General features: G+C 41.1%; 1 long non-coding RNA gene across 1 annotated transcript in view; it reads left to right on the top strand.

Annotated features, from left to right (window-relative positions):
- Positions 1 to 1,261: 1,261 nt before the first annotated feature.
- Positions 1,262 to 15,850, top strand: part of LOC138353133 (uncharacterized) — a 180,884-nt gene continuing 166,295 nt past the window's right edge. The window contains exon 1 of the long non-coding RNA XR_011223078.1: positions 1,262 to 1,883. This is a non-coding gene — a long non-coding RNA (uncharacterized lncRNA). The remainder of the gene's footprint in view (positions 1,884 to 15,850) is intronic.

Below are 15,850 nucleotides of genomic sequence, written 5' to 3'. Positions count from 1 at the left end.
ATTACTTACTTACTTACTTCTAAATAAATAATTTAGGTTCCTGAAAAGTGGAAAGAAGATGAAACTGGACGTTATAGTCTCTAATCCTTTGGTTAGAAGAGTCCAGCAGCCAGGTACAAGGACGGTAAACAGGAGTGTGGGAGGGATCTTCCCCCTACCGATACCAGTCATGTTTTTAACAGTCGGGCGGTAATCGACCAGCAAGATCTCATACTACGTATAACCGGAAAAGGCATGAAAGAGGTATGTCACGGGTACAGAGGCAAAAAATGAGTACAAAATAATTGGGCGAACAGTAATTTTAGAATTGCGGGGAAAGAAAAATAAAACTAGCTCCACCGTAGTCAGTGATAAGTAAGCATTGATGGGTACATAAAGCGGCCTAAATGTGCTTGAACCCGTACCTAGTCAAAAATGAAATAACTCATTCCAATCCCCTGAAATCCAACTTGTGTTGGATGATTACAATGCAATGAAAAGTTATGAACTTTAGTATTAGTCAGAGATTAACTTTAAAAATTATAAAGTCTATTGCCGGCAAAACCGTAGTTTAAACTTATGACCACGACCACTCTTAAATCAACAATTTAATACAGACGTGCTGGAAAGTCGTTCCCGGTCAGCGTTCCTGACTGCTTTTAACATTTCCTTCTCCAACTGCATCTCTCCTCGCCTCTTGGGCCACCACAACATTCCTCTTCTACGTCAGACCTCTGACGTGGGGCTTCGTGTCGACGTATACCGCGACGAGGTTGTCAGTTAGTGGTGCCCCTGTCCGTCACCTTCGGCCTGTCAGAGGTCATGGGGATGGTCCCTATCCCTAGACTCCTTACAAGACGAAGGGGGAATATAGTGGTGGTGATAGTTCGGGGGGCGACGATGATGGTGCCTGGAGTGATGACGGCGGGGGTGGTGGTGATGAAGGGAACGATGGTTGGATTGTGCCACCAATACTCATTCTGTGAGCGGTAGGGCTCTAAGGGAGTTCATTCTGGGTATTTGGGTCACCTGCAATTGTTGAAATACAATCTTTGCTCACAAACTTGTACTTGATAATTATAAATGTTCTTAGTCACAACTCACAAACTCCTTCAGCTGCAAGATTGGCACAATGAATCGATTGTCATAATATATAAGAGGAGAGGGGGGGGGGGGGGTTCCACCCACTTACAACAGTCCAACTTACGACGATTTGTACTCACGCCGAGCGCCAACAGATGGCGCTGTGGTGGTGACAGCTGTGTTGTGGGGGTCCCACACTTCCCCACTTGGCTGTTTCACGTTCCAACGCGGTCGTGGCGCATGTGTTATTCGGGATAAAATTTCCCTGTTTTAGAGTGAAAACAATCATTATTGATAACTGGTAGTGATGAACCAAGGCCCAGCCATAACATTGGAAGTTATTAGTGAACGTAATGAAACTATCAGAAAGGAGAAAGACCAGGACAGAACAAGTGAACGATGGAAAGATTAGCTGGGCAGCAGAACTGCAGAATCTGTGGTAAAGGTGATGACCACTACTTGAGAGATTGTGCCCACTTAATATACATTAGAAAATATGAGGAGAGAGTGAGGATGTGTTTGTGGCAAGTTGTGACCGATTCAACAGATTTAAGTTCAGTGATAACTTTCGCAACATTAAAGAAACGAACCTTTCGAGTGCTGATAAAACCAGCAGCCGAGACTTTCTTTTAGAAATTGACCAAAATAAAGACGAAAAATAAAGTGCTCAAAACAATAGTTTAAGTTGGTGAAACTAGACTGTTTTGGAAAAAAAAATCACGGCCAAGCATGCATATAAAACTATGAATAATAAGCTTGGTTGTAAAACAGCCAACAACCACTTATCAAATCCAGCAAAGACGTCAACTCCAGCGCTTAAGGTAAATGGAAACAAACTTTGTTTATTATTTCTTCTTGCTTAGTTTGTTTTGTTAAATGTGCTGATAATTGATGGTTCGGGAAGTTACCTCCTCGTTTACAACTCTGTGCTTGCGGAAACTCGTGTCCCGAGTTCCAGCCAATCGACTTAAGACACAAAATTATGCACAGATTCTTGCCCTAAGGAGGAGACGATTGACTGATTTATGAAAATTAGGCCACCCAAAAGGTGGCACGGGCATGAATAGCCCGTAAGTGGTGGCCCTTTTGAGCCATTACCAGTATCAAGAGCTGATACTGGAGATCTGTGGAGGTGTGACTGCACCCTACTTGACGGGAGATGTCTCCCGTGAGGAGGAGACACAATGTTTGCGTATATATAGGGAGGGAGAGGATGGGGAATAGGCAGGTAGGGAGGTAGATAATATCGTATCGGGCACTAAAATTCTTGGTAAACAAATTGACTCCAGTTTACCAAATATTGTCAACAAAAGGGGGTGTTTACGAGAGGAAAGTGCTAAGCCCGGATGACTATATGGATGTCGACAAGTAAGTTAAACCATATTTCGGCGTAATTGATTGTTACAGTCACGCTGTAAATCTGGAATGTGTTTTTGTACGTCATAAATTGTTTGTACGATTTTGAAATCTTCGAGTCAGCAATGATTGCCTCTGAGACTAATTTCCGTATTTCTTGAGGTCGGTAGAAAGCAGATGAAGACATCAGTTTGTATTCACCAATTTCCAGTACAGCTGTGCATGAATTCCTGAAGAGGATCACAGTACAGCGCGTGTAGTAGGCGGTTCCTTTGTTTTTCATTCACAATGAAGTTTAGCTTCACCTAATAACCATTTCTTTTATATATAATATTATTTTTTATATAATTTTTCATCGTCACAGTTACATTGTTTTGTAAATTTTTAATAATTGACCTTCGTGAATTGTATAATATTTTAAGTTCATAGATACATACATGTTAGTATGTTGTTGATAAACAGATAATATGTTCTTACAGTTTTGGCACTGTAAGAACAGCATTGTTTCCTGAAACCTAAAGTGCCTATGGGTGAATGAGAGGAGAGGAAGAGGGTAGAGTGGAGAGAAAGAGGACGGGGAAAGAGATAAGGGAAGATGAAGAGGGGGGAGTGTTGAACCTAGCAGCATCAAGTGACGATGGTAGTCACTAAGGCACTGGAGAAGAAACTTGGAATTCTCAAGAGATAGAGTGAGTCTTCAGACCCACAGAGGCACGTCTGGTATTGTGAGGTAAAGACAATAGTGTGATTAGATCATCTTCCGAGCAGTCATGAGACTTGACATTTAGGTGCTGACTCGGAGCTCTGTTTCCTCTGACGGGACTGTGAGAGATGAAAACAGAAAGTGGTTAAAGGGAGCGAAGGAAGAAGGAAGAGGTAGGAGGAAAGAACGGAAAAAAAAAGAGAGTGATAGGGAGTTTATTTCCTTCTTATAAGTGCTTACCTATCGGTGATTATGGGGTAATGAGATCTAGCTCTATAGCTCCGCCTCCATGATATTTTTAACCTGGTTCTTCTTTTACTTCTTATCGAGTTCACGCTGTAAATGGAATCGACTTCTGCAACTTGACTGTAAAATCATCTTGCACTCGGGTCCTTTTATGCATTGATTTTCATTTTATGCATTGATCCACCACTTGGGCTGGACGGTAGAGCGACAGTCTCGCTTCATGCAGTTCGGCGTTCAATCCACCGACCGTCCAAGTGGTTGGGAACTATTCCTTTCCCTCCGTCCTATCCCAAATCCTTATCCCGACCTCTTCCAAGTGCTATATAGTCGTAATGGCTAGGCGCTTTGATAATTCCATCGGGTCTTTTAATTTTATTATGCCATCTCATTATGCCATCTATGTTATGTCAGTCATATAGTGGTGTGGGAGATTCTGATCTCTTACCATCACAGTCTTCTCAGTTCTGGCACCAATTTTATTGCGAACTTTTTCTAACTATTTAAATTTGTCATTACCAAAGTACGGCCTTCTTAGAGGCGTTGCATACTCTAGTACTGGTCTTACGTAGCTTGTGTGTTTGGCCAGGAGTGCATCCTTGTTTAGATTTGTGTTATTCTAATGGTCGCTGACTTTATTCTGTTTGAAAGTGCAGGCGATGAGTCACAATAACGTGGCTAAAGTAAGTTGACCAGACCACACACTAGAAGGTGAAGGGACGACGACGTTTCGGTCCGTCCAGGACCATTCTCAAGACGAAACGTCGTCGTCCTTTCACCTTCTAGTGTGTGATCTGGTCAACTGTTTGAAAGTCTCTTGTGTTAATGATAGAATTGTATCACGCTCCAAGAGTCGTTTTCCCATTCTCAGTTACCTTCCTGTAAGTAGATATTTACCTGTTTACGTTCTGTTCACCTGCATTACCTTCGACTGGGATGATCTCTGATAATCTGCCTCCGATACGCCACGAGAACATTATCCTACAATGACATTGGTATTCTTGCGATTGTAATTACAATTGTCTATTTCATTTCTCAGAGTGCAAGTGCTTCGATTCTGCAAGTAATCCCACCTTAGTGGTGCTTGGGAGGCAACTTCAGCGATTTCTGGGTCAACAGTCGCGTCTTGGGTTCTGTTTTCATAGTTATGAGGAGAGTTAAAGCCTCTTTTTGGTTTGGATAAAAAAAAAACACGTTTTTTTGCCACAATGTCTAAGCGATTTAATCATGGAATTTGAAAAAATAGGAATTTAATGTTGTAAAAAATCAGACCTAGTGGTTCAAACTGAAACTATTCCGGTTATTCCGATCCATATGTGTGTATGTGTGTGTGTGTATATGTATGTATGTGTGTGTGTGTGTATAGGGGTGTGTGAGTATACACTATATATGAGAAGGAAAATTGTTCCGGAGTCAGAACATTAAACAACAGAATGTTAGAATGGACTCGTAATTCTGTGGCGCGGGTTCGATTCCCGGACCAGGCAGAAACAAATGGGCAAAGTTTCCTTCACCCTGATGCCCCCTGTTACCTAGCAGTAAATAGGTACCTGAGAGTTAGACAGTTGTTACGGAGCTGCTTCCTGGGTGTGTGGGGGGGAAAAAATAGTAGTAACGGTTGATTGAGAGTTGAGAAGCGGGCCGAAAGAGCAGAGCTCAACCCCTCACCAGAACAACTAGGTAAATACAACTAGGTGAATACACACACACACACACACACACACACACACACACGGCGCTCCATAATCTAACCATTTTCATATCTTGGCACTAATCCTAAATCCTAACCAAACTAAATTCCTTTTTAAATTCTTTGACTTTCTGTAGCTAAAACATTATTTATTTTACCAAAACAAACAAGCGCTTTACCGTCGCCTAAAATATAAGAACAAACTCCAAGAAGCTGTTGTTGACTCATAAGACGTAGCGGGTGCACAAGAGCACCACTAGAGTAGACTAAACGACAGACTAAACGACAGGACCACAGTACTTGCACTGCGGCACGGGAGACATCTCCCGTCACGCAGGGTGCAGTCGCACCTCCACAGATCTCCAGTATCATCTATTGATACTGGAAATGGCTCAAAAGGGCCACCACTTATGGGCTATTCATGCCCAAGCCACCTTTTGGGTGGCTTAATCTTCTCTCTCTCTTGCACTGCGGTAAACGAGAGAGAAAATTAAAGTTGCAATGGCTAGGCCATCAAACTTATTATCGAATAATGAACTTGCGGCGTATTGGAGCTTATCTGGACGGTTTGATTGTTGATTGATGAAGAGAAAGCCATTCAAGAGGTGGCACGGGCATGAATAGCCCGAAATTCAATTCACAATTCCTTTCCCTAGGTGTAAATCAACCCGTTCTCGCACTTTCGTATAGTCAATATTGACTTATTAAATACGTGCATATGTGACATACTAAACATTCTAGTTTACCTTGAAAAGCTTCATAGAAAACACCGACCTTACCTAACCTTCTTAGTATGTTAAGATAAGCATCTTATTGCTTCGTAATTACAATTATTTCTTAACCTATACCTATAAAAGGTGTGCGAGAACGGGTTGTGTAAATAGACGCAAATGAAGAATGCAAGGAAGAGAGAAAGATGAGAGAGGAGAGAGAGAGAGAGAGAGAAAGATGAGAGAGAGAGAGAGAGAGAGGAGACAGTGTGTGTGTGGGTGGGGGGTTTTTCTACCATCAAATGACTGTACCGACGCTTATGCTCTCATTACAACTTTCGTAATTACAGTGGAAAGTTATGATCTGTTTTTAAAGGCAAGAGATCATTATTTTTGGCTTGATATTTATTGCGTCGTTTAGACGCTGAATTTCAATTTGAGCAGAACCGGTTTGTCTCGTTAGACCTGCGCTTGGAGGCAAGTTGAGGCAATTAGAGGAAGGAGGAGGATTCTGCAGGAGGGAGTCAGGGTGGGAGAGAATAAGATAAGAAAAGATGAAGGTAGAGAAAGAAAAGGAAATAAAAGATGGGATGACAATGTGGAAGGGAAAGGGGGGGGGGAGGGTAGAAGGAAATTGGGAGAGGGGTTTGAATGGAAAAGAGTTATTAGATGAAAGAGCCAAGCCATTACGGTTATATAGAACTGGGAAAGGGGTCAGGATAAGGATTTGAAATGGAACGGGGGGGAAAGGAATGGTGCAAAACCACTTGGGCGGTCGGGAATTGAGCACCGACCTGCACGTAGCGAGATCGTCGCTCTACCGTCCAGCTTAAGTAGTTGGGTTTGAGAAAAGGAAAAGATGAAAGGAAAGGTAGAGAGGGAAAGGTAGGAAAGGGAAGACGTATTTACCTTCCTTGGGAGAGCTTGGCGGTGGTTTAACGACCTGGTTTCAACCAGCCACCGATACATGCTTGTGGTGGAGACGTCTAGGAACCAACCACTTGAACTGGACGGTAAAGCGACGGCCTCGTTTCATGCAAGTCGACGCTCAATCCCCGACCTTCCAGGTGGTTGGACACCAATCCTTTCCTCAGACTTGTCTCGGTTCCAATCTTCATATTCCTTCCAATCAGTATATAGTCGTATATGTTTAGCGCTTTATCCTGCAGATTACCCTCCCTTACACCGTAAGATCTCATATAAGAGAACATTAATTGTTAATTGAAACTCGACCTAAACATTCGTATTATTAGCAGATCTTTCACAAAACTATTAAAAATATACTTTGCCAATGCAGGCGACGAGTCACAATAACGTGGCTAAAGTAAGTTGACCAGACCACACTCTAGAAGGTGAAGGGACGACGACGTTTCGGTCCGTCCCTGGACCATTCTCAAGTCGATTGTGGAATGGTATCACAATCGACTTGAGTATGGTCCAGGACGGACCGAAACGTCGTCGTCCCTTCACCTTCTAGTGTGTGGTCTAGTCAATCTACTTTGCCAATAATTCTAAGGTAGATTTACTAAACTTTTTTCACGGGATAAAAGTTGTCGTGATATGAATCTTCATCCAGAGAAGTGTGCATCGTGGGGGGCTGGAGGAAAGGCAGACTGCACCATTGTTGTTTTAGATTTAAGCAACTAGAATAATATTTCCATGTAGCACGGGCTATGGTGAGCCCGTAAGTTTTCAGTTGTCTTTGTCCATCTCCCACATTTTTGGCTTTCATCCACTGTTTTACAGTTTGTTTTGTTTCTTGCAGAGTCAGCGTTCGATTCTCGATAGTTCAAGTGGTTTGACGCCGCTCATTCACCCTATCCACCTATCCCAGTTATTAGTTTGTCCTCATATCCCATATTCTGTCCTCATATCCGAACTCTCATTTTGTCCTCACATCTATCTCTTTGTTTATATATCTCACTTCCTAGACTTTTCTCATATTCTAGCTTTAAGTCTGTTCATACATCCCAACTCTTAGTCTTTCTTCATATATCTCTAAGTCTGTTAAAGATTATCTACGTGGGTACGTTCCACTACGTGGGTGAGCTATGTAGGTTTTCTGTACATGGGTTCGGCATATTTTTCTACGTGAATAAAGCAGATATCTGTACGTGGGTGTGATAGGTTTGTATCAGTGGGAGGGACAAGTTTGGCTACATGGGTGAGACGTGCCTTAAACAATAGGCAAAGTAGGTTTCCTAGCAGCTTCTTAAATGTGGGTGTGGCAGGTTTCCCTATTTAACCAATACAAATTTCTCTTGAGTGTGATAAATTTATCATATAAAAGTAATAAAAAAAACAGCCCCAAACAGGAAAAATAATATACCACCATATAATAAAAAGTAGGAATCGAGAAAGCCAAAATTTACTACTTTTAACTGCTTTCGAATTAAGAGAGGACAACATTTGAAACCATTATATATTCATGGAAGAGTGAACGCGAGTCAGAAAATTGTTTTCACTAAGAGACGTAGCCAGTCAGCTGATAAACAATAACAAGGTTGTCCCGGCTGGTGGCATTCATGCATCATAGGGATTTTCGATTGTCGTATCCAGACAAGGATACGATGGTGGGTTATTTTATTTTCCACACTTGCAGACTTGGTAGAGAGTAAGAGAGATGGAGAAGAGACTGGTTATGCAGGGTTATAACGAGGAAGCTTTAGGGAGTATTAACATGGTAGTGGTAAAGGTAGGTTTTACCTACTTTTAGGTAAACTAAAGGTAGCTTTTACCTACTTTTAGGTAAACTAAAGGTAGGTTTTACCTACTTTTAGGTAAACTAAAGGTAGGTTTTACCTACGTTTAGGTAAACATAGGTAGGTTTTACCTACTTTTAGGTAAACTAAAGGTACGTTTAACCTACCTTTTTTTAACAGTAAGTTTTTACGGTAGCTTTTTACAGGTAGGTACAGTTTCTAAGGTACAGTTTTTAAAGGTAGGTAAAACCTACCTAAAGTTTACCTACCTTCTAGTGTAAAACTTTGTAATTGTTAATAGTAGTATTTACAGCCGTGTGTGTGTGTGTGTGTGTGTGTGTGTGTGTGTGTGTGTGTGTGTGTGTGTGTGTGTGTGTGTGTGTGTGTGTGTAAATATATACGAGTCTTCCATAGCAACAATATATCTCACATCAAACATAAATTAGGAGACAAAACAGTATGCTTATGAAACGTCTCTATAATCCCCGTCCATCCAACTGGGCTGGACGATAGAGCAACAGTCTCGCTTCATACAGGTCGGCGTTCAATCCCCGACCGTCACCATTCCTTCCCTCCGTCCCATCCCATGTTCCACCCCTCCCCTCGGTTTCTCTCGCATTTTTTCTTGTGTTCTTTAACACTGTTATTGTACGCGTTATGCACGTAAAAGCACCTCATTTTCTTCCTAGGGATCAAAGGTCATGTTTACTAACTTCACGACGCTCAGGAGTCAACCTTACAATCCAAACACGATGACCTGGATAAAGGTAGGAGCTCAGGAGCTCTTTGGGCTTAATAACCTGGGGTCAGAGTCACGAAGCAGTTACGCAAGTACTTACGAACGTGTACATCTTTCCTCAATCTTTGACGGCTTTGGTTACATTTATTAAAGAGTTTACAGTCATGAAAACTTCCCAATCAACTGTTGGTATTTTTTAAACAGCCTCCTGGTGCTTCGGAGCTCATTAACTGTTTAAGAATTGTACACAAAGCCGCCAAAGATTGAAAAAAGATGTATAGGTTCGTAAGTGTTTGCATAACTGCTTCGTGAATCTAGACAACTCTGTTTCTCAATTTGCTTGAGCTATTCTCAAGGTGATAGAGTGATGTGTTCTGGCCGTGGGAAGAGTAAAGCTGAACAAATACTATCTAGCCACATGTAGGCTGTCTCGAAGGTGCTGTTCGGCACTTCAACTTTTCTTAATCTGTCCGCAGAATTTCCTGGACAATAGGGTCTCGAATCTCTCTGTCACAAAGCGAGTTAGATTGGCAAAATGTTTCAAAAGAGGAGAACTGAACATCTAAAATGACGAAAGGAAGTATAAAATGCTGAAGATGTATACAATAAAGGGGGTGAAGAAAATGTGGAGGAGAATGAAGAAATACGCACAAGAAAATGATAAAAAAAATCTCTCTACTTCTGGCATCAAAAGACTTATGTCCCGAGGGTTCAAGAGCCCTTGACCTACCCCGCCAAGGGTCCATTGAGGGCCACCCCACTCCCCCTTTCCTTCCCTCCCTCCCTCTCTATTTTGTTTTCTCTCTGTTTTACTCTTTTGTTTTCCTATTTTGTTCTCCATCTCTTTTTACAGACGAAATAGGCTGATAGATAGTCGAGATTATTGTTATTCTGTGCATTCCATACACTAAGACCTGTCATCAGTTCAATCCTTAGAACTATGGGCTCACCATAGCCCGTGCTACTTGGAACTTTTTGTTCTAGGTAGCGATTCTTTAACAACAACAGTTCAGTCTGAAGTTGGTTTGTGTGAGTTTATTTTGAATTTTGGTATATAGATGAATACTTTGTGTCAATGGGGGAACGCCACTTAGCTCTTGGGCCCCAATCTTCCTGCCGTTATTCTAGAATTCTGTCGCATTTGTTCTTAAAACCGTTCATGGATTTTGTTCGCTAGGGCTTGTTTATGTCTGGCGTCTGGCATAGCTCGTGTGTGCGTGTCTGTGTGTGTGTGTGTGTGTGTGTGTGTGTGTGTGTGTGTGTGTGTGTGTGTGTGTGTGTGTGTGTGTGTGTGTGTGTGTGTGTGAAACATGAGAGCATTTCCATCTGTTTTTTATGTGACGGAGAAAAGCGTTGATATATCTATTTTTTCTCATGGATCACAGGGGGGGATCGAACCCAGGTCGTTTGGACAGGTCAGGTATACATCCACCAGACCCGAGTGACGCACTGGGAAGGTGAGAGGTTTACTAAAGCTGCCACCGACTCTCTGCTTTAAAGGAGCTTCAGTGCTACTGAAGGAGTTCTAGCTGGGTTGAGATTATCACTAATGCACAGTTGCTATTTTATATATCTTGCTATATAACCATATTTAGTTAACATTTTAATTCGAAAATCTCAGAGAGAGAGAGAGAGAGAGCTAAATTATGTAAAAGAAAACAGAAAATGAATTTTCTTGTTAGTTTTATTTTTGCAAATAAATAAATGTAAATTATTCACACTAACAGCTTCCATTGGTCGTCAGGCAAATAAATTAAAACTTTAATGTATTTCTTTATATTTTCTTAGATATTACAGCAAGGAACAAAGTACTTATACCATAAAGTATTTATGACCAAAAAAGTAGATGTCTTTTGTCACATGTGGCGTTAATTTCTTTCATTTACTGCATCTATATTTTTTTGTTTTCAAGTCACTTATGATTTTGTGACGTCATTGACAAAGTTTGTCTCTCTGACTTCAAATAGATTACTTATAACTAATTTACATTTAAATGAAAAAATTATATATATTTTTTTAGGATCTGTTCACTCGAAAATGCTTGCTAGATAACATTACAAGATAAGCCTAGCAAGATAAGCACAAACACACACACACACATAGAGATATATATATGTGTGTGTGTGTGTGTGTGTGTGTACTCACCTAGTTGTACTTACCTAGTTGTGCTTGCGGGGGTTGAGCTCTGGCTTTTTGGTTCCGCCTCTCAACTGTCAATCAACAGGTGTACAGGTTCCTGAGCCTACTGGGCTCTATCATATCTACACTTGAAACTGTGTATGGAGTGTGTGTGTGTGTGTGTGTGTGTGTGTGTGTGTGTGTGTGTGTGTATGGAGTGTGTGTGTGTGTGTGTGTGTGTGTGTGTGTTCGCCTTTTGTGCGTTTATCCATGCCTGCATTAAGTCCGGACAATTTCAACAAATTTTGCTCTTAAAATTAAATATCCTTTCCAAGGTTAATTAAGCAAACTACGCAATTAGGTAGTTGGGAAACGCTCACGGCAGCATCGTGATAAACCAAAGGAATATAGTTTTTTGTTACATAATCCGTGATGCATAATCTGTTAAAATCTGGACTAGAACATGAACTTTAGTTAAAAATAACGCTTGAAGAACATTGATAATTGTATCAATAACACTAATAGTATATTAACCGTGGAATCAGTAACATTAGAACATCAATAGAACATTTAACACCAGTATCAGTGTCCTTAGGACATCAATAACATTAATATTGATGTTCTTAAAACGTCAATAACACCCTGAGAACATCAATATCAGCGTCAGTAACACCAGGAAGTTATTTTTATCAGCGTAAATAACACCAGAAGAACAAAATAACTGCAAAGTAGAACAGTTTCTCTAAACTAATGCAGTGACAGCATGAACAGTGGAAACATAACACGAGGAGAACAATAACAACGGTAACAATAACACCAGGAGAACCTGAACATCAATCAAAAACGTAACATTATTGATAATTGATGATAATTATATAATTAATTAACCCGTTAAATGTACAATATTTGTTTTTATTAGTGAAAATAGTTATTAGTTTATTATTAGTAAATTTATTTATTAGTAAATTAGCTTATTAGTAAATTTATTTATTAGTAAATTAGTTTATTACTCGTCTTTTTGTGTGTAGTTAGGTAGTAATTCAAAGTAATTGAATTCAATAATTCAAAAGTTATTGATTATTATTTTTTAGGAATAATCCTCCCTGGCCTTCAAGCCTCTGGTTGTCCTGCAAGTCAATGATGATGTTCGGTTAAATTACAATCACCTTCTTTGCATATTGCAAGTGTTCTAATTTCGATGGCTGTGAATCGATAGTTTACGGTTGGGTTAGGTTATGAACGGTCAGGACTCGGATTCACAGAGTAGATACGCAAGCACTTACGAACGTGTACATCTTTCCTCAATCTTTGACGGCTTTGGTTACATTTATTAAACAGTTTACAAGCATGAAAACTTCCTAATCAACTGTTGTTATTGTTATAAACAGCCTCCTGGTGCTTCGGAGCTCATTAACTGTTTAATAATTGTAAACAGAGCCAAAGATTGAGAAAAGATGGAGAGGTTCGTAAGTGCTTGCGTAACTGTTTCGTGAATCTAGCCCAAGGTTAAGTAAGGTTAAGTCAGGTGAACTTGGGGCTGATTTAGGTTAAGTTTGGTTTCATGATCTCGCTTCATTTACTCGGCGCTCTTGATCGATATGACTCTTGACTGTTTCATTTACCCGGTGTTTGATATGTTAGACTGTTAGCTGTCTCCTTTATCCCAGCGTTCGTGACAGCTATGGGCGGTGACTCGAATATGTTTGACCCATGAGACATGGTTGTAAAATGTCTCTCAGCTGATGAGACACGTCGAAGCTTTCCGTTTTACGTCAATTCATTGTTGTTTTTAGATTAAGTTCCTCAGAACGAAATGTCCATGTAGCACGGGCTATGGTGAGCCCGTAATCACCGTCAATTCAGCAGGTCTTGTGGAAGTACATCTTAGGTCTGGTGGAGAATACATCTTAGGTCTGGTGGAGAATACATCTTAGGTCTGGTGGAGAATACATCTTAGGTCTGATGGAGAATACATCTTAGGTCTGGTGGAGAATACATCTTAGGTCTGGTGGAGAATACATCTTAGGTCTGATGGAGAATACATCTTAGGTCTGGTGGAGAATACATCTTAGGTCTGGTGGAGAATACATCTTAGATCTGGTGGAAAATACATCTTAGGTCTGGAGAAGAATACATCTTAGGTCTGGTGGAGAATACATCTTAGGTCTAGAGGAGACAAGATCGTAGGTCTGATGGAGAATAGATCGTAGGTCTGATGGAGAATAGATCTTGGGTATCGAAGAGAATAGATCATAGATATCATTGACTTGTTGCCAGATAGGCGCACATCTGACTTTTCAACCTTCCTAGAGAAAACGTACACATTTCTCTAGAGTTTGAAGACAGTTTCGTATGGTCTGATAAATTAAAGTTACGTCCTGTGATGTTGAACAACCCTAATGCATCTTAGAATTTATTGTTTGTCATTATATTTGCAAAAATATCGTGAGATTCAGTCTGTTATTTGTCTATTAATCTTAAGTCGAATCCTATTCTATTAAACTTTAATCTACATTTTCTCTGTAAAGATTCAATCTGAGCTTTTTCTGTTACGCTTCAGTGAGATAGTTCACTGAGAGTTTTTCATTTAATCATGCTCTGTCAATCTTCAATCTAAACCTAAATCAAAATGAACCATTTTCCGAAACTTTGCATTGAACATTTTGCTCATTTTTTGAGAATAAATCTTTTTCTAAGTTTCATAAATTAAATTTAAATCAAAGATCCGGATAGCAGCAGTTAAGATTAAAATTCAGAATTGCATTTGATTAATAATTAAAATAAGAGTTTCAACATACCATTTAGAAGAGACTAACTTGAATGTTCAACATAATTTCTACCAGAGATTATTTAATGTAAGAAGCGTATCCGGCCCTCCACCCCCCCATGACCTCTCTCAGGGTCATTATGAGCCTGATGTTAAGGGTTGAGATTTACGTTTGTTTACTGAAACCTGATGGTTGGATACTAGCCAACTTGGGACCCTTAGGTGGATGGTTGAGTTGGCTAAAAGACTAACAGATTCCCCTCCACTGAAGTAGACATAAGACCTGTCAAATTGATATTTCCATTCCGCTGGAGCTGTAAAAGCTCTTGCCAAAGTTTAATTCGAACCTCAGGAGCGATTTAAGGGTTAAGGGATAGTTGAAATGTTCCCCCAATGAAAAATTCGAAACTTTAGGTTGCCAAGAAATGCAACCAACTCGTCCCAGAATTGGTAACGTCTTCTCCATCACGCTCCTGTGGTGGATAATCAACTCGACCGTGAACTTGAGGGCCGAGCCCCATAGGGGGAACTGTCACTCGCAGGCCCAATGACTCCGGAAAGATAGTGCGTGTGTGTGTTCCCAGACGATCGCTAGTCGCGACCAGAAGAACACCTCGTGGGAACCCACACTGGCGGGGAAGGACCTTGTCATGGAGAGCTGGGTTCCCTGCTGTGGGGTGTCACCAGCAGGGAGGCGAGTGGGGAGATAAGCGTGGGGGAGAGGAAAGAGGGGAGAGGGAGGTATGAGAGGGGGGAGAGGGCTATTGGAATGGTAAACATGGGGAAAAGCAACGACCTCTTTGACTGCAAGCATTCCATTCCTTTGGATCTATCATGCCACCCTGGAATCTTTCTACCATGTATCCACAGGATAGTCAGGTATCACTCACAGGATGAATATCATACTCAACATCTTCCATAGGATTGGTATGGCGTCTATCATAGGAGGGGGTACGCGGTCCTCTATCACTCACAGGAAGGGTGTGTGGGTTCACTATCACTCACAATAGAGTAATAGAGTACATATTAAATGATCTAAACCAAAACAAACAAAAATTAGCCCCCTTCACCTCTCTCCATCCTACCCTCCTTCCCTTCCCTCCACCTATATCCCCTCTGCACCAACCACCCTCCACAAACTCACTCCCTCTACAATATTCTGCATTCAAGCTCTCCCACCTACACTATCCTGCTCTCATTCCGGTCCCTGTCTCTCCACTATTATCCCTCCACGCCCTCTCCCAAGCTCCACACTTCTCGCCAGCTCTTCTCTCCCTTCCCTCTTACACCACCCCTCACCAAAACCAAGATTCCTCCCTACAAGAAAAGCAACGATATAGCTGCTTCGCCGTCCACATGTTTTAATCAGAAGAGTTCAGATATATTTTGCAAGTTTGGGAAAGGTATTTGCGCGAGGTGTAAAATATGGCCTTCACTAGTCGAGTATGGAAGGGTAAGCTCAGGAAGAGAGGAAGACTGGAAGACTGAGGGAAGGTAAAAATGGAAGAACTAAGGGAAGAGAAAGGGAAAAACCGACTAAAAAGAAGAAAAATCCGAGGATAGGGAAGAAGGGATAACTGAGAAAGGCAGGGACACCCACAAGGAAGCAAGAGACATCGTCTAGGAAATTAGACGGCTTCCCCAATCACAGTCGATAGAGTGAGTTGTAAGGGGTGATACGGTCCTCTGATGTATTTCAAATACTTTGAAATTGCGCTCGATCCCTCTTTACCACATACAAATGAGTGCACTTAGCTGGC

The sequence above is a fragment of the Procambarus clarkii genome, chromosome 56, assembly GCF_040958095.1.
Source record: "Procambarus clarkii isolate CNS0578487 chromosome 56, FALCON_Pclarkii_2.0, whole genome shotgun sequence".
NCBI lineage: Eukaryota > Metazoa > Arthropoda > Malacostraca > Decapoda > Cambaridae > Procambarus > Procambarus clarkii.
The sequence above is the reverse complement of the archived record's forward strand: the minus strand, read 5'-3'. Positions and strand labels throughout refer to the sequence as shown.